The following is a 21,965-nucleotide window of genomic DNA, read 5'->3' as shown; positions in this document are numbered from 1 at the left end:
CCATGTGGGTAGCTCCCCGGCAGGGGACTGAACTCATGTGACAGTGGCTGGTGATAGTTTGATAGTGCTGAAACTTAACCCCTGCGCCACCAGGGAGGCCCCAGTATAAATTTTCACTATGTCATTGACCCTAATGTTCTAACGGCTCTGTTGGCCTAAGGGGAAGAGAAATTGTTATAGAGCAACCCGGATATTAAACGGGTTCCTGGCTGTGGGTCCTCACCCGCGCACTTTAAAGGGACTTATGAATACTCTACTACAGACACACACACAAAAGGGTTAATAAAAGGTTTATTTACAAGAGAAAAAGAAATAAGGAAAATGTACAACTCGGAGAAAATAGGGAAATAAAGTCTTTAATGCGTCCTACCCGATCCAACGACCTGGAAACCCAAAGTCACTCTCAGAGCTGGCCGGACTGCGAGCTGGCGGAGAGCCAAAAATGGGGGGTGCCCTCCAAAGCCCACGTGCCTGCCTTTTATATCCACCTGGCTGCTTAACCCCACCCTCAGGTCCCAGCCACCTTCCCTTTGGTGGTGATGGGATTTGGAGTTCCCAGTGTCTTTGACTTTGACCTAGGGTGGGGGTGGAGTCCACAAAGCCTATATGGAATTAGCTTTGGGACATCCTTTTCCCCCCTAACAAAATCATATTTGTGGAATGTACAGTGTTTGGTGGCAGGTTTCAGACTTCACAGACCTGGGAAAGTCCTCTCTCCTGGGAGGCGGGAAGCACTGCAGGTTTGTGATGTCAGTTGCAAGGCAACCCCAGCATCTCTAGATCACTTTGCAAGAAGGAGCAGGAGTGAAGTGGAAATGTTTTGGATTGTATTTCGTAAACATCAAGACACATGGGCACAAATGCAAAATTTTGTAATCTGTTACAGCCTGTGAATGCAATATGATGCTGCCATCTGAAAAAATGAAATCCATTCATACGGAATGTGTTTTCCAGTCTGTGACTATAACTTGTCAGTGATTAATGCTTTGATTATTCTGGGACCTTTGTGTTAAAAATGCATGATAATCATGATAATGGAGGCATTGAATTCAAACTCTTTCTCCTGACATTCTAGGCCTTACTTAACAGTGACCTAATCAACCCTTTTAACTTAATCTCTTCCCTAAGCAAAGCTTTGTTCCAGGAAAACAAGTTATTCCATATTCTCCTAGTGCTGGAAGCGCAGTCTCTCCATCTGGAATGTCCCTTTTACCAAAACTGTCTGGCAGTTCTCTCTGTCAATCAAGGATGGTCTCAAATGCTACCTCCTTCATGATATTTCTCTCCAGTGAACTTTTTCTTTTCTTTGACAAAGGTTCTTTGTAGGTAGAAGCTACATCTTACACAATGTGTATGACAGCCCTTTAGCTGGTCCCCCTGATACGGCATTCGGTAACACCCCCACCCCCTCTGTGCTCCTGAGTATAAAGTCATTGCAGGGAAGTGGCTACCAAGCCAGGGATGACAATGGCCAATATTTTACTTCTAGATGTGGCCAAGTGACTTGTTTTTACCAGTCGAATGTAAGTGGAAGTGAGGTGTGTCGCTTCTGGGCTGGGTGTTTTAAGAAGTGTGTGTGTCTTCTTCAGTCTTCTACCTCTTGGGCAGAAGATTCTGATTCCCTAAAGTCTGGCAGCAACTCAAGATAGAAAGAGACTGAATCCCTGGATCGCTGGGTGGAAGAAAGAGCTGCCCACTGACCTAGAAGAGCATCACTGGGCTATTAAATGAGCATGAGATAAACTTCTATTGGTTTTGTAACAGGGTAGTCCCCAGGAAAGGGGGAGGTTCCAGGTTCCCTGCCCCACCCAAGGGAGGGTGGAGCTGAGCAGGGAGAGAAGAAGCTGCAGAGGAGACTGAGGAAGGAAGGAAGCAGGATGGAGCCAGAAGGAGACCTGGAGGAGGAGCATGGAGCCTAGAGACACATGAAGAAACTGCGCTTGTCTTTTGGTCATGGACTAGGTGACAGATGTGGGTGAGACCCGTGGGAAGGTGACAATGGCAGCTTTTATCTTGATTTTGATTTTGCTCTTTTCCTTCTGGGCTTGTCTGGTTGTTTCTGACCCTTTTCTGTGGGTCCCCACTGGAAGATGCTTTGGACTTGTGGCAGGCTTTGGGGCCTTGCTCTGGGCCAATCCCATTTGGATGGACTTTTACCCACGAGGGGACGGGTAACTTTGGGTGCTTCATTTAGAAACTAGATTCTTTGCCTTTCCTGTATTGTTTCCTAGTTTTATTAAAGTTCCTTCTCATTAAAGTCTCATATGTTTTGTGTTGATGCGGCGGATAACAGAACCCTATATAGAATATATGACAGAACCCTATATAGAATAAGCAGGTTTGCGGGGTTTGGGCTGCCCTCTCCCTGCCCTATAACAGATTAGCCAATGAAATCTGATGTTTCCTTTCTTACCAAACTAGAATTGTAACAGGGTGGTCCCCGGGAAGGGGTGGTTCCAAGTTCCCTGGCCCACCCATGGAAGTGTGGAGCTGAGCAGGAGAAGCCTGTGGGGAAGACTGGAAGAAGCTGAAGCAGAGAAGCAGATACAGGAGACCTGGAGGAGGCACATGGAACAGAGAGATGTGTAAAGCTGCGTCTGCTTCTTTGCCTTGGACTTGTACCAGGGACTTGGAAGACATGGAAGGAGATTCTTAAAACAGACCTGGGTAAGGGACCCGTGGGAAGGTTGACAACAACAGCTTTATCTTGATTTTGATTTTGCTCTTTTCCTTCCAAACCTGTGTGGCCCCTTCTGCTCCTTTCCTATGGGTCCCCACCAAAAGGTGCCTTAGACTTATGGCAAGCTTTCGGGCCTCAGTGGTCCTGCTTTGGGTCCACCCTGTTTGGCTGGGCATTGACCCATAAGGGGATGGATAACTTTGGGTGTTTCATGTGGAAACTATTTTATCAATTCTTTTCCTTCTCTTTTCTTTATTGCACACTAATTGTATTAAAGTTCCTTTCCACTGAAGGTCTTATACACTAGAGTATGTTTTATCTTGATGCAGCAGATGGCAGAACCCATTTAGAGTAGGCAGATTTGGGGTTACTGGGTGCCCCTTCCCTGCCCTGTAACAATACCAGCTCCCAGATTAATATAACTTGAATCCACTCAGGGCTTGGCTCATTCTATTTCATATGGCAGGTGCTCAAAAAGTATTTGTTAAATTAAACTGAAAATTCAAAGACAAACACAAAGAAAATATCAACTAGGTTATACTGTGAGAGCACAGTTTGAGATCGCTGACGACTCCAAAACGCTCTTCCAACCCCATCTTCTTTAAAAACCCCACCATCCAAGTCATTTGTTATCCATGGTAAGTACTCACATTTGGAGATCAGTTGTTACTTAGTTCTTGGCAAAGACAAATAAGATGTTTTGAGAATTGCCGGTCATTCTGGGTGGCTGTGGGTGCCAAGTTGTCTTCTGGTTACATGAGCCAGATGGCATAGCTGTGAACAAATAATGGCAAGATGGAAGATATTCCTCTTTGATTGTCAGGTACTTGAGACAGATTTTCAAATGAGACATAATCAGAGAATAGGGGCTCCTGGCCAATACTACTTTCATTCAGTAGAAAGACTGACTTTCATTAGACTTCCATTGTGAGATGAAATGCTAGTATTATTTCTTAGGTTGAGCTAAGTCAAACAAAAGGAGATATCTGTTAGCTCCAAGCCCCAAATGTCATCAGGGCCTAACAAGACTGGGTTATTAGTCCTCCAAATCAAGCCTCAGACAAATTCAATATGATTGCATATTGGGATAGAAAATCAGAGTGCAATTGCATATTGAAAGGTATATCTCAAAAGTTCTAATCACAAGAAAAAATGTTTTCCTTGTAACTATGCATGGGGAAAGATGTTAACGAAACTTTTTTTGTAATCTTTTCACAATATATACAAATATCAAATAATTATGATGTACACTTGAAACTAATAAAATTTTATGTGTCAATTATACCACAAGTGACAACAACAAAGAACTGGAAAAAAAGGAAATTAGAGTGCAAATCTTGAAGAATAAGAGGGAAGAATAAGGTAACCAGAAATTTGGCATGCAACTTTTCTTAGAATTGCTCTTCAATCCCCTCAGTGTTGTTGTTGCTTTTTTTTCTTTTGCCTCCTTCATTCATTTTATTTCTCTTTCATCTCAGTAAACAAGTGTCCCCATGGGGCCCTGTTTATGTCTCTGTTCAGAGACATTTTCTTGTGATTTACATTTTTTTAATTTACCTGACTAGGTTACTGTACTTTCAGATTGTTTCCCATAAAAATATTAATAAACACATCTACATTTAAGCACAAAGCTGAACCCACACTTTCTGACACAAGTGGACTAGAGATTATTTAGACCCACTTTGGGGGGCCCATTAATGGTTCATAACAATCAAATTACTCGGTCACAACCAGTAGTTTCAAAAATGAAATAAAAAATAGAAAAAAAAATCAGATGATGTAATACCTAGTATGGGGAGTGGGTAAATATTAATTCATGAAACTTCCATTTTTTTTAAAGATTTATTTATTTATGCATACAAGAACTAGGGTACAGGCCAGAGGTGTGGGGGGGGGTGGTGAGAGGACTCATCAGAGATAGAGTGAAGTACAGAACAGGCAGATAACTGAAATACACTGCTGAGGGGACCAGTGGGTGAGTCAGGAGAGGGCTCCTGCGCCATGTGGGTATCTCCCTGGCTGGGGATTGAACTCGTGCTGCAGTGGCTGCAGATTGCTTCATAGGTTGCATCTTAACTCCTTGTGCCACCAGGGAGGCCATAAAACTTCCATTTAAGTTATTTTTATTTATAATTTGGCAGCTACTCTGAGGCAAAATAGAATATATCTCAGTGTGAGTTGAAGTCAAATAGCTTGAAATCCAATGATCAGCAGATATTTTCTGGCTATTGCATTAATAATTTAACTACCTTTTGTTAGCTACCAATTATATTGGGGGGAGGAGGAAGAAAGGGAAAGATCAAGATTTTAATAACTAGTGTTGTTCCTTGAGAAAAATGAAGAAATAGTTCTTCAATGAAGGAATAAAATAAAATCTTTAATTTTTTTTTAAGATTTATTTATTTGTTTGTTTGTTTGTTTATTTATTTATTTATACAAGCACTGGGTACAGTCAGAAGCGCGGGAGGGTGAGAGAATTCACCAGAGCCAGAGCGGGGAGCAGAGCAGGCAGAACGACTAAATACACTGCTGAGGGGAGCAGCGGGTGGCAGGAGAGGTCTGCGCGCCATGTGGGACCCTCCTCTGGTGGCCAGGGAGCAGCCGGGGATCGAACCGGGGATTGAACCAGCACTGCAGAGGCTGCGGGAAACCCAGCGCTTAACCGCTGCGCCACCGGGGAGGCCCCAAAATAAAATCTTTATAAAGATTGTCTCCTAAATCATCCACAAAATTCATCAGGAAATATCACATTATCCTAAAAATTGTACTAACACAATTTGCTTAATTATTTACTTTAGAGACCCACTTTCTAGGATCTCCCTGGTGGTACGAGGGATTAAGCACAGCACTATGAAGCTGTCCACAGCATCTGTAGCATGAGTTCGATCCCCTGCCAAGGAGCCTGCCAGGGAGCTACCCACATGGCAAAGCAGACCTCTCCTATCTTACCTGCTGCTCCCCTCAGCAGTGTGCTTCAGTCCTTCTGCCTATTCTGTTCCCCACTCTGTCTCTGGTGAATCTTCTCACCACCACCCCCCCCGCACCTCTAGCCTATACTCCCGTTCTTGTATGCATAAATAAAGAAATCTTTAAAACAAAACAAAGACCCACTTTCTAAAAACAGCCTTATTGGGATATAATTCACATACAATTAAAATAAACAATTCAGTAATTGTTCACTATGTTCAAGAGTTGTACAACTATCATTACAATGTAATTTTAGAACATTTTCATCATACCATTAGCAATATTTCCCATTTCCTCCTCTCCCTAACCCTAATCAACCATTATTCTATTTTCTTAACTATTCTGGATACTTCATATAAATAGCATCATACAGTCATGTACACACACAGACAGTCTTTTGGATAAGTTTCTTTCATCAACCATAATGTTTTCCAGTTTTATTCATCATTACAATGTGTATCAGTACTTCATTCCTTTTTTAATGACTAACTAATATTCCACGGTATTGGCATACTACATTTTGTTTATTCATCAGCTGATGGATAATCTGGGTTATTTCCATCTTTTGGCCATTATGCTACTGCAGTAATGTGAGTTATAAGATATACATCTTTGCTCAATCAGATGACCAAAATATATTTCTTATATATATGTAGTCTTTATTTACAATTCCTGGTTCACAGTTCCCAAAACCCTTAGAATTTTCTAGGCATTAAGAATGGTAATATGCCTTTAGTTATGTGAATGAGGTGACTTTTAGGAGCACATTTGGGTGGGAGCTAATTGCCAGGAGAGCAAACCATGTGATCAGAGGGTTGGAAACTCCAATCCCATCCCTAGACCTCCTCTGGAAAGGGAGAGAAGTTCCATTGCCAATAGCCAGTGATTTCATCACAGGAAGAACATTTCTGGTTTTGGTGAACATGTGGAGATGTGGGGAGAACAGTGTGCCTGGAGAGAGCATGGAAGCTCTGTAAACTTTTCCTCTAGCTTCTCCTCTTTATCTTTTCCAATTGGCTGTTCACAAACCAAAGCAGAGGTACATGGGAACCTATGATTTATAGCCAGTTGATCAGAAGTACAGGTAACAACATAGGCTTGAGATTGGCATCTAAAAGGGAGGGCAGTTGAGAAACTGAGCACTTAACCTCCAGAGTTTGATGCTATCTTAAGAGGGATAATGCCAGAATTGCTTGCTTCACACACACTCGTGTTGGCTTTGGGTCTAGGAGCCCCCTTGAGGTACTATAAACATTTGTGCACAGTGTTTTTTGTGGACATATATTTTCTCTTGCTATTTAAGAGTGGAATGATAGGTTATATAATAACCCCATATTTAACATTTTGAGGAACTACCAAATTGTATTCTAAAGCACCACACCTGCACTATTTTACATTCAATCCACAGCAACGTATGAGGACTCCAGTTTCTCCACATCCTCTCCATCTTTTCATGGTCTACCTTTTTCATTAGAGCCATTTTAGTGGGTAGTCAGTGGCATCATATTGTGGTTTTGATTTGTAATTGCCTAATGGCCAGTGATAGCAATGTAGTTCCATGTACTTATTGGCCATCTGTATATTTTATACAAATGTCTGTCCAAATACTTGGCTCATTTTTAAACTGGGCTATTGATCTTTTTCATTGCTGAATTGAAAATGGTGTTTATATGTTATGGATATAATTCTCTATCAGACAGATGCTTTGCAATATTTTCTCCTCTGGATTGTTTTTTCACTTATTGGTGTCTTTCACTTTTAATGAATTTTGCAGCACAAACTTTTTTAGTTTTAGTAGAGTCCAATTTCCTATTCTTTTGTTACTTGTGCTTCTGGTATTGTGGCTAAAAAGGCATTGAAACCCAAGCTTTCAAAGATCTATTCCTATGTTTGCTTTTAAGAAGCTAACAGTTTAGCCCTTACATTTTGGTCAATGATTGATTTTGAGTTAATTTTTATTTGTGGTGTGAAATATCCAACTTAATTTTCTGCATGTGGATATACAGTTATACCAGCACCATTTGTTAAAAAGACTGTTATTTTCTCCATTGTACTGTCTTGGTACCCTTGACAACAATCACTTTACCATAAAGTGTGAGGTTTTAGGGCCTCCCTGGTGGTGCAGCGGTTGAGCGCTGGGTTGTGAAGCTGCCCGCAGCCTCCACAGCGATCCCCAGCCACCGGGTGAGGGTCCCACAAGGCACGCAGACCTCTCCTGCCGCCCGCTGCTCCCCTCAGCAGTGTACTTCGGTCCTTCTGCCTGCTCTGCTCCCCGCTCTGGCTCTGGTGAATTCTCTCACCCTCCCGCGCTTCTGACTGTACCCAGTGCTTATAGAAATAAATAAATAAATAAATCTTTTTAAAAAATGTGAGGTTTTATTTCTGAATTGTCAATTCTATCCACTGTTCTACATATCTCTCCTTATATCAGTACTACACAATCTTGATTATAGCTTTGGTAGTATGTTTTGATATTCAGAATTGTGAGTTCTCCAACTTTGTTCTTTTTCAAAAATTTTTAGCTATTCAAGGTGTCTTCCATTCCCATAGAAATTATAGCATCAATTTGTCAATTTCTTCAAAAAGTCAGGTTGAGATTTTTTAGAGGTAGTGCACTGAATCTATACATCAGTTTGAGGATTACTGCCATGTTAATAATAGTATAAGCCACAAGTTTGAGATGGTGTTCCATTTATTTTGGTTTTTAATTTTCTTTCAGTAATGTTTTGTAGTTTTCAGTGTATAAATTTTGCACTACTTCTATTAAACTTATCCAGAATATTTTATTCTTTTTGAGGCTATTATAAATACAATAATTTTTTAAAATTCATGTTGGATTGTCCATTGTTAGTGTTTGGATAAACAATTGGCTTTTGTATATTGACCTTGCATCCTGCAATCTTGTTGACCTTTATTAATTCTTTTTTTTTTTAATAGAGGCATGTTTTTATTTATTTATTTGTTTGTTTGTTTGGTTTTTTGTTTATACAAGCACTGGGTACAGTCAGAAGAGCGGAAGGGTGAGAGAATTCACCAGAGCCAGAGCAGGGAGCAGAGCAGGCAGAAGGACTGAAGTACACTGCTGAGGGGAGCAGCGGGCGGCAGGAGAGGTCTGCGCGCCATGTGGGACCCTCGCCCAGTGACAGGGGATTGAACCGGCGCTGCAGAGGCTGCGGGCAGCTTTGCAACCCAGCGCTCAACCGCTGCGCCACCGGGGAGGCCCGACCTTTATTAATTCTAACAGGTTGCATGCATATCTTTTTTTTTTTTTTTTCTTTCCTTGACTGGAGCAATAGAGTGGGGAAGTAGTGAGAACAGACACTGTTGTTCTGCTCCAGGGGAGAAGGCAGTCAGTCTTCGAACACCATAAATACAGTATTCCCTTTGAGTTTTTCACAGATGCTACTACGAAAGTGAAAAAGTGCCCTCTATTTCTGCTTTATTGAATTTTTTTGTTTAGTCACAAAGAGGTATTGTTATGCTTTTTCTGTATGTATCGAGAGAACCATGGTTTTTGTCCTTTATTCCATAAGGTATATTATATTGATTTATCTTTGGATGTTGAACCAATCTTGCATTGCTGGGATAAATCCCACTAGGTTATTGTATATAAGTTTTACATGCTTCTGGAACTGTTTTTCTTTTATTTTATTAAGCATTTTTGCATCTGTATTCATATGGGATATTAATTGGTAGCAGTTTCTTCTTAAGATGTCTTTTGATCTGGTATCAAATGAATACTGACCTCTCAGAATGAGTTGGGAAGCATTCTCTCCTATTTTTTGGGAAAGAATTAGTGAATGGTTGTTACTAAATATTCCTTAAATGTTTTCTTAAATGATAAATGGAATCATCTGAGCCTGGGCCTGGGAAGTTTTTAAATTACTAATTCAAAATCATAACTTGTTACAGTTTTGTAAAGTTTTTCTACTCTTCTTAAGTCAGTTTTGTAGCTTATGTCTTTTTTATTCATTTACAAGTTTATCCATTTACTTGAAGTTAGTTTGTGGGCATACAATTCATAAAATTCCTTAATAATATTTTATTTCTGTGAGGTTGGTGATGATTCCCCTTTTCTTTCTTTTTTTTTTTTTAATAGAGGCATGTTTTATTTATTTATTTGTTTGTTTTTGTTTATACATGCACTGGGTACAGTCAGAAGCACGGGAGGGTGAGAGAATTCACCAGAGCCAGAGCGGGGAGCAGAGCAGGCAGAAGGACCGAAGTACACTGCTGAGGGGAGCAGCGGGCGGCAGGAGAGGTCTGTGCGCCATGTGGGACCCTCCTCTGGTGGCCGGGGAGCAGCTGGGGATCGAACCGGCGCCGCAGAGGCCGCGGGCAGCTTCGCAACCCAGCGCTCAACCGCTGCGCCACCGGGGAGGCCCAATGATTCCCCTTTTCATTTCCATCTTTTTTTTTCTTGATTAACTAAAGGTTTGTCAATTTAACAGTCTTTTAAAAGAGCAAATTATGGCTTCACTTTCTATTGTTCTGCTATTCCTTATTTATTTATTTTTCTATGTTAATATGTTTCATCTTTTTTTGTTTGTTTCTGTTCCTCAATTGCTACCTATTTTTGTGTCAAATAGATTATTTTTATTCCCTTGTTACTTCTGTTTTTTAAAGAGTTATTTATTTATTTATGCATGAGAAGAACTGGGGTATAGGTCAGAGGTCAGCGGATGAGAGGACTCACCAGAGACAGAGTGGGGAACAGAACAGGCAGACTGAAATATACTGCTGAGGGGACCAGCGGGCAAGAGACAGGAGAGGTCTGCTACACCATGTGGGTAGCTCCCTGGCCGGCTGGGGATCGAACTCATGCTGCAGAGGCTGCGGACAGCTTCACAGCGCTGCACTTAACCCCTTGCGCAACCAGGGAGGCCCCCCCTTGTTACTCTTTTACTATATATATTTCAATTATTTTCTTAGTGATTGTCCTGGAGATTATGATTAACATCTCAACTATAAACAATTTAGTTTGAATTAATACTAGCTTTATTTCAACATTATACAGAAACTTTGCTTCAAAATAGCTCTACTATTACCAATATGTTTTGTACTATTATTGTCATATAAATGGCAGATTTATACTTTACAAGCTGATGAATATGGTTTATAATTATTGCTTTATTCAGCTATCCTTTTTAAAAAGATTTATTTATTTATGCATACAAGAGCTGGGGTACAGGTCAGAGATGTGGGGGGTGAGAGGATTCACCAGAGACAGAGTGGGGTACAGAACAGGCAGACTGACTGAAATACACTGCTGAGGGGAGCAGCAGGTGAGTCAGGAGAGGTCTGCTGCACCATGTGGGTTTCTCCCTGGCAGGCCAGGGATTGAATTCATGCTGCAGAGGCTGTGGATTGCTTCATAGTGGGGTGCTTAACCCCTTACGTCACCAGGGAGGCCCTATTCAGTTATCCTTTAAATCAGAAAAAGTTAAGTGCACGCACACACAAAATCCCATTTGTACTGTTATTTATATTTACCTATGCATTCCCAAGAAAATAAGGGAATTCCAGCATGAGCAACCAACCTGAAAAGCCAAATGTTCTTCACTATACTCTGCGATTGTTCTAAAAGACAGAAATAGAAAGCTTTTGATAGCATGTGGTATTTCTGGCATTTTCCTTCAAATTCCTAGTATTTAGTATGGTCAAGCACAGGGTCATTATCTCTTTATGTGAACCCAACTACTGTCCAGTATCCTACCGTATATCCCAAAGGACTCTTACAGGGCAGAACTACTAGTGAAAAAGCCTCAATTTTTTTTTTTATATTTCTTTATTTGAACATCATCTCCATTTTTGAAGAAGTTGTTGGGTGCACAATTCTGAGTTTTTCCTATTTTAGCACTTTAAATATGCCAGCACATAGTTCTGCATAGTTTCTGATGAGAAATCTGCTAAATCTCACTGAAGATGATTGTACATGAGATGTTTTCAAGACTCTTCCCTGATCTTTGACTCTATTTCATAGAGTTGATTATGATATGTTCAGTGTATATCTCTTTGGGTTGATCCCACTTGGAGTTTGTTGCGTTTCCAGGCTGTGTAAATTAATCCATGCACAGCCTACACCCTGTGGGAGAGGCATTTCTGCATCACCACTAGCCAATCTCCTTTGTGTAAGTCAGAGAACCCTGAGTGACCCTACTGATGAGGCTGACTGTTCTTGATGACACTGATACACACCCAAGGAGATTCAAGAAGCCTAATAACATTTCAATTAAAAAGGGGGAAAAATCAACCATTCAGTCAAAAATTGAAAGCATCTAAGTTAGCAATGTGCATTAATGATATTAACAAAAAAAAAAAAATAAAGAAGCAAGACATCTAAGGACTAATGCTCAAGTTGGTGCCACCGAAAGGTTACCTTATATATAGAATCCTAGTATAACTGCATCCACCACCATCTTTCTTATTCTCCTTTTGTGTCTCATAATGAGAACCTCACTGCATAGAGAAAAGGATAGATGAATCGCTTACATGCTGGCGTTACAACCAGACAACTGGTTTTTCACTAGCTCAGGCCTCCAAGTCTGCTGTATACTAGCAGTATGGCCTTAACATTGACATTTTGGGGTCACTAAAGGGGGGGTCATCATTCTATGTTAGCAATACCATGAATATCAAATAAGAGAATGCCCACCAACCATTTGTATATGACAAAATGGTTCAGTAAATATTTGCTTATTCCTTCCTTACCTTCTTAGGCCAGGGGAATTTTTTTCATGCCTGCTTATGCCCTAACCTCAAAGTTCACCTCTTTTTCCTTTCAGTATTAATGATATAAAACATTTCTCTAACTGTTGTTTTAACTACCTAAAATTAGAAACTTCTATTTAAAGAGGCTGTGTTGATTTGATCATTCTAAGTCCGTAATGCAACCAGATGGGTTTACTTCTGATGAAAGTTAGTGGCTATAGCCTCAGGTAATTCTCTAATAAAGATTGACATCAGAATTATTTTTGGCATCATACGCAGATCTTTCCTTTCTTTTTTTAATTATAGGTAACTCTAGTGTTCTAGAAACTCACATAGAGCAAAATGCACACCCACACCCACTGAAAAAACCTGTTTTAGGAGAACTGTTCTCCATCCAGCTCTTTCTGCTCAACTTTCTTTGCTCCTTATTCGGTTCTGTAAATACAGGTTTATATTTAGCCCCATTTTGATTCTCCATATGTTCCTTCTAAAAACATTTCCTACTAAGGAATTTGCAATAGTTGATCTCTTGGAGCACGGCTGAACAAACGTGACTGTGTAGGTGTGAATTAGGTTTGCCAGCTGGGGGCCTCACAACTAAACCAGGAGTCAAACTAGTCCCTCTTGCCCCTTAGAGTTCTCTTGGCCATGGAGCTCACTCCTGCTTTTCCAGAAAACTAGCTGCTGATGACCAAAGAATGTCAAACTGTGTCTGTGGAGGTGGATTTCATCTCTTCTCCACTCTCTCTGCTCTGGGTAGAGCTGGGGGTGAGTAGCCAGGGGACAGGAAAGTTCTGGGTCCAGCACTGTGGACTAAGGGTGACAAACTTAGCAGGGAGAGGGCGGCCCGCTGGGTATCAGGGCAGGGTGCCTGGAGTTTTGCAAGCCCCTGACCTGCACCTGACTGCACCTTTTCCCACCACCCCCAAGGTCTCAGACTGCTTGGGCTGGGTGGAAAAAACCCCTACATTTGCCTCAGTGACAGGCAGGGGGAGGAGTTTTGGGTGCTGGCTCTTTGAATTCACTCTGGGCCTCAGCTGCCTCATCTCTAATTGGGTTAAGGTCACCTACTTTGCAGGATTGGCCCACCCTCTGCACCTAATAACTCTGAATAGATGCCATGAGGGTAAGATGGTAGCACAGCTCAGCCACTGGCCCTCAGTCTTTGCTGGCCAATCACCATCTGTGCTCCAGCTTGCTCTTGTTGTCCTGTATCCAACATCTGCCTCATCAGCGCACCTTTGGATTCCATTTCAGTTCTCTGGCCTTTTTATTTGTTTATTTATGCATAGAACTGGGATGTGGGGGTGAGAGGATTCACCAGAGTCAGAATGGGGAATACAACAGGCGGACCTACTGAAATACACTGCTGAGGGGAGCAGCCAGCGAGACAGGAGAGACCATGTCGGTTAGCTTCCTGGCTGGGGATCAATCTTAGGCCACAGAGGTGATAGCATCATAGTGCTGAGACTTAATTGCTAAGCCACCAGGGAGGCTCAGCATGTTAAAGAAACCTTCCTCCAATCTTCATCACCCTAGGACCTGGGACAACCAGGTCAGGAGGAGGAGTGATGCTGCTTCTTTCTGGAAGCTTCATAACTGTCCCTCCAGGTTTCACTGCCCTTTGACAGAATAAACTCCTGGCAAGCGGCTCAGTTCTGCCCTTTTTCCTTCTAGGACAGGCCTGAGCACAGAGCTTGTGTTCCCTGCAGCTCAGTTCTGCAGTGGGGATTACATGGAAGGCCTGCCCATGTGTGGTGGGGGCCCAGTGGGTAAGTCAGATTGGTTTTGCCTACAGATATAAACCACACCCTCCAACCTCTTCTTGCTCAGTAAATAAAGGGGATATTTTGCCTCTAGCTTTACTGTTCTACTTCTCAGTTTGTTTAGATCGAAAGATTAAAAAGGGAGACACTACTTACTGGGTTTCCCTCAAGGATCGCAACAGTATTGTCAATGAAGAAAACTGACTCAGGGTAATAATAAGGAGCGGAGGAGATTGTGGTGAACTGAAGAGAAAGTCCAGAAAGGGTCGAGTCAGCCTGTTAATGTGCAGAATGAGGGGCACCCTGGGACCCTCAAGCTTGCACATTCTAAATGATTTCTGCCATCCCATGCATAAAGACAAAGCACATTCTTAGTGTGAAAGAACTTTAATAGGTTATGTGCATAGAAAGAGAAGTAAGGATAATACTTTCCCAATAAAACACCTAAAGTTACCTAAACCCTCATGGGCAAATGCTCAGGTAAACAGGGTTGGCCCAAAGCAGGGCAGCTGAGGCCCAAAAACTTGGCACAAGTCTAAGGCACCTTCTGATGGGCACCCATAGGAAAGAGGCAGAAGGGGCCAGGTAAGTCTGGAAGGAAAAGAGCAAAATAAAAGTACAAGTCAAGATAAAGGCTGCCATTGTCAGTCTCCCCCCGGGTCTCTCACCCATGTCTCTGGTAAGTCTCTCCACATGTCTGGACTCCCTGTGTCTCCTTCCATGTTCCCCAAGTCTCTGCTTTCAGAGCAAAGCTGAAAAGCAAGCCAGACTTCACATGTCTCTGCTCCAAGTGCCTCCTACATGTCTACTCTGAGTCTACTCTTCCAAGTCTTCGTAGTTTCTTCTCCCCACTTAGCTCCACCTTCATTAGGCGGGGCAGGGAACCTGGGACCTCCCCTTGTTATGGGGGTTAAACTAACATTTCTCTACAAGCCCAGCTCTAGCTCATCACTGTCTTGTGGGCAACTGGACCCATTTTTGCCAGGTATTTTACAATTTTCAAAGAAAGCTAGAGATCTTGATTTTTAGCTGGCATCTCCTTAAAAGTTGACAATAAAACTAAAAGAGAAATAAAACATGAGAGCCAAGTTGATGTGTGAAAAACAAAACACATCTGTAGGCCACAGCTGTTCCAGGGCTGCCCATCTGGGACCCCTGTCCACATCCTGTCCTGGGCCTTCAGGCCTGCATCCTCCCTGGTCACATTTGTACACAGTTCCATTTGCTAGCAGCCTGCTGGGAAAACCTGGACACTGAATGCCTGGGGCATCTGAGGAAGGGCACTGTGAAAGTATATGTGTTCTTTTGGAACTATAAGCTAGCATTGTCACTTGATAATTTATGTTTCTCCTTTTGAGGATATCTTTTGGTCTGACTTATTTAAAAAGGATCCACTTTTATAGTTACACACAAATTAACATGCACAGTATGTAAAGGCAAATGGCTCCATCTCTTTCCTTGGAATCCTCAAAAGATAAACCACCAACAGCATCTGGTGCAAACATATTCCACACCTGTGGATGTTACTGAACCCTCAGGTTAAGAAAACACATACCAAAACATGAGTGTGACTATTAATTCTTCAGCATCATTGACTCAAGGATGTCTAAAAAGTGGAATTTGTACTTAAAAACTCTTGTGGCGAGGTAGATAATAATTTGGTGTGATGGTTCTGAATTGTAACATTTATTCATTCAACAAATATTTATTCAAGTGGTTCTCTAAAATCCACAGCTGTGATTGGAGACTGGATGCTTCTCCTCAAGCTTCTATCATACTGTTGAGTGTGAACATCAGGCCCCGCTGCCGCTGCCATGCAGATGTGAAGGAGCTGGACTTTACTGGTAGAATGAAAGCGTCTATTGTGGCATCTCCCAGTGTAGCATGGGATGTTCTATCCATTTCTCTGTGCGATGAGGTCCTAGGAAAACCTTGCCATTAAGAAGCAAGATGGGGGCCTCCCCGGTGGCGCAGCGGTTGAGCGCTGGGTTGCGAGGCTGCCCCCAGCCTCTGCAGTGCCAGTTCGATCCCAGCTGCTCCCTGGCCACCAGAGGAGGGTCCCGCATGGCACGCAGACCTCTCCTGCCGCCCGCTGCTCCCCTCAGCAGTGTACTTCGGTCCTTCTGCCTGCTCTGCTCCCCTCTCTGGCTCTGGTGAATTCTCTCACCCTCCCGCGCTTCTGACTATACCCAGTGCTTGTATAAATAAATAAATAAATAAATAAATAAATCTAAATGTATTAAAAAAAAAAGAAGAAGAAGCAAGATGGTGGTGGTGGTGGCTACAGCTGTATACCCACCTGTGGTTGTAACAGTGTAATCTAAAGGAGGAGGGTCCCATCACCTGCCAACCTAGTGAAGGGTAGACCTGGGCATGAGGGGAAGATAAAATGGAGTCTTGGAGAAGCATAATTGGAGGAAGAGAAGACTTGAGGAGGCACGTGGACCAGAGCATGTGAAGAAGTCTTGGGACTTCCACCAGGGGCTTGGGGGATGTGGAAGGAGACCCTTGAAAGAGCTGGGGATAAAAGGCCCATGGGGAGGCTAATAAAGGCAGCTTTTATCTTGACTTATATTTTGATTTTGTTCCTTTCATTCTAGACTTGCCTCACCCCTTCTATCTCTTTCCTATGGTTGCCCACCAGAAGATGCCTTAGACTTCTGGCATGCTCAGTGGCCCTGCTTTGGGCCAACCGAGTTTGACTGGGCTTTTACACACAAGGGGGTGGATAACTTTGGTTGTTTCATTGGACACTATTATCTTTTCTTCTCTTCTTTCTATGATACACTAATTCTATTAAAGAGTTTTTCTATTGAAGGTCTTCTGCACTAAGAGTATGTGTGTCTTTATGTGGCGGATGACAGAAACTATTTCGAGTGTGGAGGTTTAGGGGTTTTGGGGTGCCCCTCAGTCTGCCCGCTAATGTGGTGACCTTTCTGTGGCACCAATTTGAGCTTAATTCCTTTGGCTTCTTGTTTCTTCTTTTGAGTTGATATTGTTAATGTATGTTTGTGACTTAGTGCATAATTGAAGCCTTTATAACATTATTTTGCTTACAGTATTTACTCACCTGGTTAAACATTTCTTTTTTTTTTTTTTTCATTGAAAAGTCCTGGGCCTCCCCTGGTGGTGCAGCGGTTGAGCGCTGGGCTACGAAGTTGCCCGCAGCCTCTGCAGCTCCGGTTTGGTCCCCGGCTGCCGGCCAGGGTCCCACATGGCACGCAGACCTCTCCTGCCGCCCGCTGCTCCCCTCAGCAGTGTATTTCATCCATCTGCCTGCTCTGCTCCCTGCTCTGGCTCTGGTGAATTCTCTCACCCTCCCGCACTTCTGACTGTACCCAGTGCTTGTATAAATAAATAAATCTTAAAAAAAAAAAAAAGAAAAGTCCTTAGACTTCTTGCATATCCAGAAGATTAACTCTTTGGATGTGTTATTAGAGGCATCAAGGACAGTGAGCCTCATCACCTGGGCCCCCAAGGGTTCTGTGGCTCAGGCAGAGGAGCTGGGTGGTGATAATGCAGGGTTGGGGGGATCCTCTCCTACAGCGTGAGGCTGTTAATTTTGGATACTTTAGAGGTTTAACTTACTCTTCAGACTTATCTACCTCTTCCCCTTGGTTGAGGGCTGGGGCTGTTCTCTCTGCCTGGGGTGGGAGTGTGGTGAAGGGTGGGGCTTTTGCATCTTTTATTTCCTAGTTTAGAAGGCCCTATCCTGCCTGTAAGTAGAATTTTTCTCCTAGTCCTCCAATCTTTTAAGCTTCTAATCTTTTAAATTTCCATTTAAATTCACCTCTTTAGCCTCTCTCCTTCCCCTCCACTCAGTTGTCCTTCCCTTGTATGTTAGGGAAGGTAGACCAGGATACTTTAAATCTCTTTAGCACAAGGGTTTATTTCTTGCTCATGTCATAATCTGGTGATTCAGGGATCTAACTCCTCTAGTTTGTCCACCTTTGGAGGCATGAGGATGGAGAAGAAAGAGAACTTTTCAGGCTGTCATGTCCTCACCCTAGTGGCCAGAAGGAGTGCATGTGACCTTGAATTACTGAAAAGGGACTAGGAACAAACCTAATAATAATCTAGATTATTTATATTGGTCCTCGCAACACGCCCTAGGCAAGTAGTCATAACCTGCTCAATTTACAATAGGATGCTGAGGTTGGGAGAGGCTAATGACCCACCCAAGGCCACTCAGGTACAGGTGGAGCTAGAATTAGAACCGAGGGCCCAGCCTCCAGAGCCCGCTCAGAACAAAAACTGCTTTGCTTATGTTGCTCTGTGTTAAACATAATAAGGAAATTGATAACATATCCATTATATATTTATATTCAGTGCTAGAAATGCAGATTTTTACAAGTATTCTCTTATTTCCTGAGTAACAGTAGATAGAAAAGATCATTTTGCTAAGAAGAATAAGGAATGGTCCCAAAAATTGGTCTGCAGCTTCTGGGGAACCCTGGGATCTTTTTAGGGAATCCATGAGATCAAAGATATTTACATAAGAATATCAAGATGTATTTCCTTCTTTTTTCACTCATTCCCTCATGAATATACTACAGAGTTTTCTAGAGGCTTCCTGAATGTGATGATGTCATTGCTGTGATGTTAACATGTAATGAAGGTAGGCTGTGACTTTTAAATTAATTAACAAATAGTTTATCATTTTAAGTTTTAATTTATAAAATTAAAATATTTTAATGACAAATATCAATAAATGTAATCCATACAAATAAAAGTTCTACAGTGCCCTCAATAATCTTCAAGGATATAAAGGATCCCAAGAACAAAGTTTGGGAACTGCTAGAGGGTTAGAAGTTCAAGTTCAAATTTTCTGATTTCAATTTAAGCTCAATTTAGAGTCCTAGTTTAAAAAAAATCCTTTTAAAAAATGCCTATGTCTCAATTTATTTTTAAAAAGAGTTCATAGCACAAATATAATGCTAGCCTATATAACATCATCAAATGAAAGATTAATTTAGAATATCAATCCTAGTAGCTTAGATCAGAATCAAACATTATAAAATAACTAAGAGAGAACCATTAATAATAAAGGCAAAGAAGTTTCCTTAGTGTTCTTTTCCTATTCCCCTCAGTTCCAGTGTTTCTCAAGAAACAGTGAGAAAATATGTCCAATCTGCTATCCCCACACAGTGAGTGAAGGTTTCTACTCTTTGGGTATTAGTAGTCTAAACAGTTTACCTGGGTCCACATTAATGAATCATCTGTACTGGTGAAATTCTGTGGTAACAAAATTTTCTGTTAACAGGTAGCTTTTGAATTTAGTTGGTGATTTGGTGTGTTGTCTCAGGCTGATGCCATGGAAAAGTTCAGTTTAAATAAAATCAAGCAGCCACGCTCTTCCAGTTCACTACAGTGGCTGTTCAATGTCAAAATAACTTGATACTTATAATCCATTTTACCTTCACACAGAGGGCAAGTCATGTGGGCAGAAAGCTCACTGGGATGGAATATAATACTGAATAACTTGATATTTCTAATCCCTGTTACGTTAATAGAATGGGGAACTGTGAGAACAGAGTAACCTATTTACACAACGACAGATGAAGCCTGCCCGAGTGGGAAGCAAGGCTTGCCTGAGACTAATAACTGGATTTATTTAAGGAATTTCAGCCTTTAAAAAAAAAAAGATTCTAAATAATCACAAAAAATATTGAGTTAATAATAGCAGACACGTCTTATTAAGAGATGATTGTGTGCAGGTGTTATGAGTGGTGGTTGCCATATTCTAGCTCATTTACTGCCACCACCTTCCAATAGTCCAGTGATGTAGCCATTACTATTATTCTGTTTTTACAAAAGGGAAGAAATTGATGTTTGCAGGATTTAAGCTCAGATACTATGAGTCAATAGTGCATGCTCTCAACTAGTACCCTAAATCGGTTTCCATTATAAAATTATTCATTTTAAGCTAATCCATAGAATTTAAAAAGTATTTCTTGTTAAAACTTTATCCTCATTTGTTTCTCCTTACTGCTTTGTTTGCTGACTATTTTGGGTTGAATTATATCCCCTTGAAAGATAGGTTGAAGTTCTAATGCCCAGTACCTGTGAATGTGAACTTATTTGGAAACAGTCTTTGCAGCTGCAAACAAAGATGAGGTCAGACTGGGTTGGAGTGGGCCCTGCATCCAGTGACTGGTGTCCTTGGATAGAGCGGGAGATTTGGAGACAGACACACAGTGAGAAGACTGCCATGAAGATGGAGGCAGACTTGGGGTTCCAATGCCTCAAGCCAAAGAATGCTGAGGGTCACCAGAAGTTGGAAGATGCAAAGAAAGATTCTCCCTCAGAACCTTTGGAGGGAGCACGGCCCTGCCAACACCCTGACTTCAGACTCTTAGCTTCCAGAACTGTGAGAGAACACATTCGTTTTTACATGCCACCACTTCGTAGTACTCTGTTATGGCGACCTTAGGAAACTCTCACTGACTTCATGGGCTGGAGGCCCTACTGAATAGGGTGCTGAAAGCCATGCCTTGACTATTGGGTGCAGCTCTGCCAGGCACAGAGCAGATTGCCTCCCTCCCCTGGCCTGAGAGAGCATCATCAAATGAATGAATGACTGATGAGTTGAGACAATATTTTGAAGGTCTAGGGGCCTTCCTGGTGGTGCAAAGGGTTAAGATGCAATCTATGAAGCTCTCCGCAGCCACTGCAGCACGAGTTCGATCCCCGGCCAGTGAGGTGACCCACATGGCACAGCAGACCTCGTCTGTCTCGCACGCTGCTCCCCTCAGCAGTGTATTTCAGTGGATCTGACTCTTCTGCTCCCCACTCTGTCTCTGGTGAATCCTCTCACCCCCCCACACCTCTGGCCTTTGCCCCAGTTCTTGTATGCATAAATAGATCTTTAAAAAATATATTTTGAAGTTTTAGTTCTGTGGTGAGATCGTTGAGAATATTTAACAGATAATAATAAGATACTGCCTTTTACTTTTGGAACAAGGCGGGATATAAAGACAATCAAATTAAGTCTTTGGATGTGATGCAGCGAACTTAATAGGCAACAGGGAGCCTGTAGCAAGCATAGCTATAAAGATGTATACAGGCAAAGGAATGGCAGCAGGTATTTAGAAGGAGAGGGTGGCAGAGATCCTCTGGCTAGGCAGGGGATCCTCTGAGGCTGGCTGGGGAGACTGTTTAACTGCTAGCCCGTCTGTCTGGAGACACTAATGGTCAAGGTGGACAGCAGTAGGTAGCTCAGAACTCCGCGTCTTGCCTCAGACGATGACAGGAGGGTGCAGGGAGAGGTAACAAGATCCTGCTACATAGAACATATCTTAAAGTCCAGAGAAATAAACTGAAGAATGGTGAATAATATTAGGCCTCCCCAGTGACCCCAGGTTCAGGCAGACCCTGCAGCAAACAGCCCAGGCTGCTGAGGATGTTAAGGTGAAGGGGTCTTGGGGAACCAGCGCCAGTCCCTTGAAGACACACTGGTCACCACAGCCCCGTGGGATTATATGAGCAGTGACTAGACAGATTTAAAAATGTGGGTACTGCAAAACAAGAAGGTTCCAAATTCTGTTAACAAGGGAAAACACTGGGGCAGCTGGCAATAGGAAGGGAATAAGTGACAGCAAATATTTAGTAAATGCTTCACTGTAAGCCAGATGCTGTCTAAGCCCTGAGCATGTGGTGACCGTCAAGCCGGTGGATTGTGGTAAGGTCTCCATTTTGCAGATGTGGAAAAGGAGGCACCGAAAGAAATGCTGATTCAATGGTCAAGGTCATACAGCTAGGGAAGGATACAGACAGGAACTGAATCTGACCCTTTGACTTCAGGACTGTTTTCTGAATCAATACACTGTGTTGTGTATGTT

At 42.2% G+C, this 21,965-nt stretch overlaps 1 protein-coding gene and 1 long non-coding RNA gene across 3 annotated transcripts in view; one reads left to right on the top strand and one right to left on the bottom strand.

Moving 5' to 3' along the window:
* Positions 1 to 21,965, top strand: part of METTL21A (methyltransferase 21A, HSPA lysine) — a 70,456-nt gene that overhangs the window by 29,597 nt on the left and 18,894 nt on the right. The window lies entirely within an intron of this gene.
* LOC129146656 (uncharacterized) overlaps positions 1 to 21,965 on the bottom strand; it is a 64,047-nt gene that overhangs the window by 33,015 nt on the left and 9,067 nt on the right. The window contains exon 2 of the long non-coding RNA XR_008553641.1: positions 3,331 to 3,454. This is a non-coding gene — a long non-coding RNA (uncharacterized LOC129146656). The remainder of the gene's footprint in view (positions 1 to 3,330; positions 3,455 to 21,965) is intronic.

The sequence above is a fragment of the Talpa occidentalis genome, unplaced genomic scaffold, assembly GCF_014898055.3.
Source record: "Talpa occidentalis isolate TD23 unplaced genomic scaffold, MPIMG_talOcc4v2.1 talOcc4.3, whole genome shotgun sequence".
NCBI classification, from domain to species: domain Eukaryota; kingdom Metazoa; phylum Chordata; class Mammalia; order Eulipotyphla; family Talpidae; genus Talpa; species Talpa occidentalis.
The sequence above is the reverse complement of the archived record's forward strand: the minus strand, read 5'-3'. Positions and strand labels throughout refer to the sequence as shown.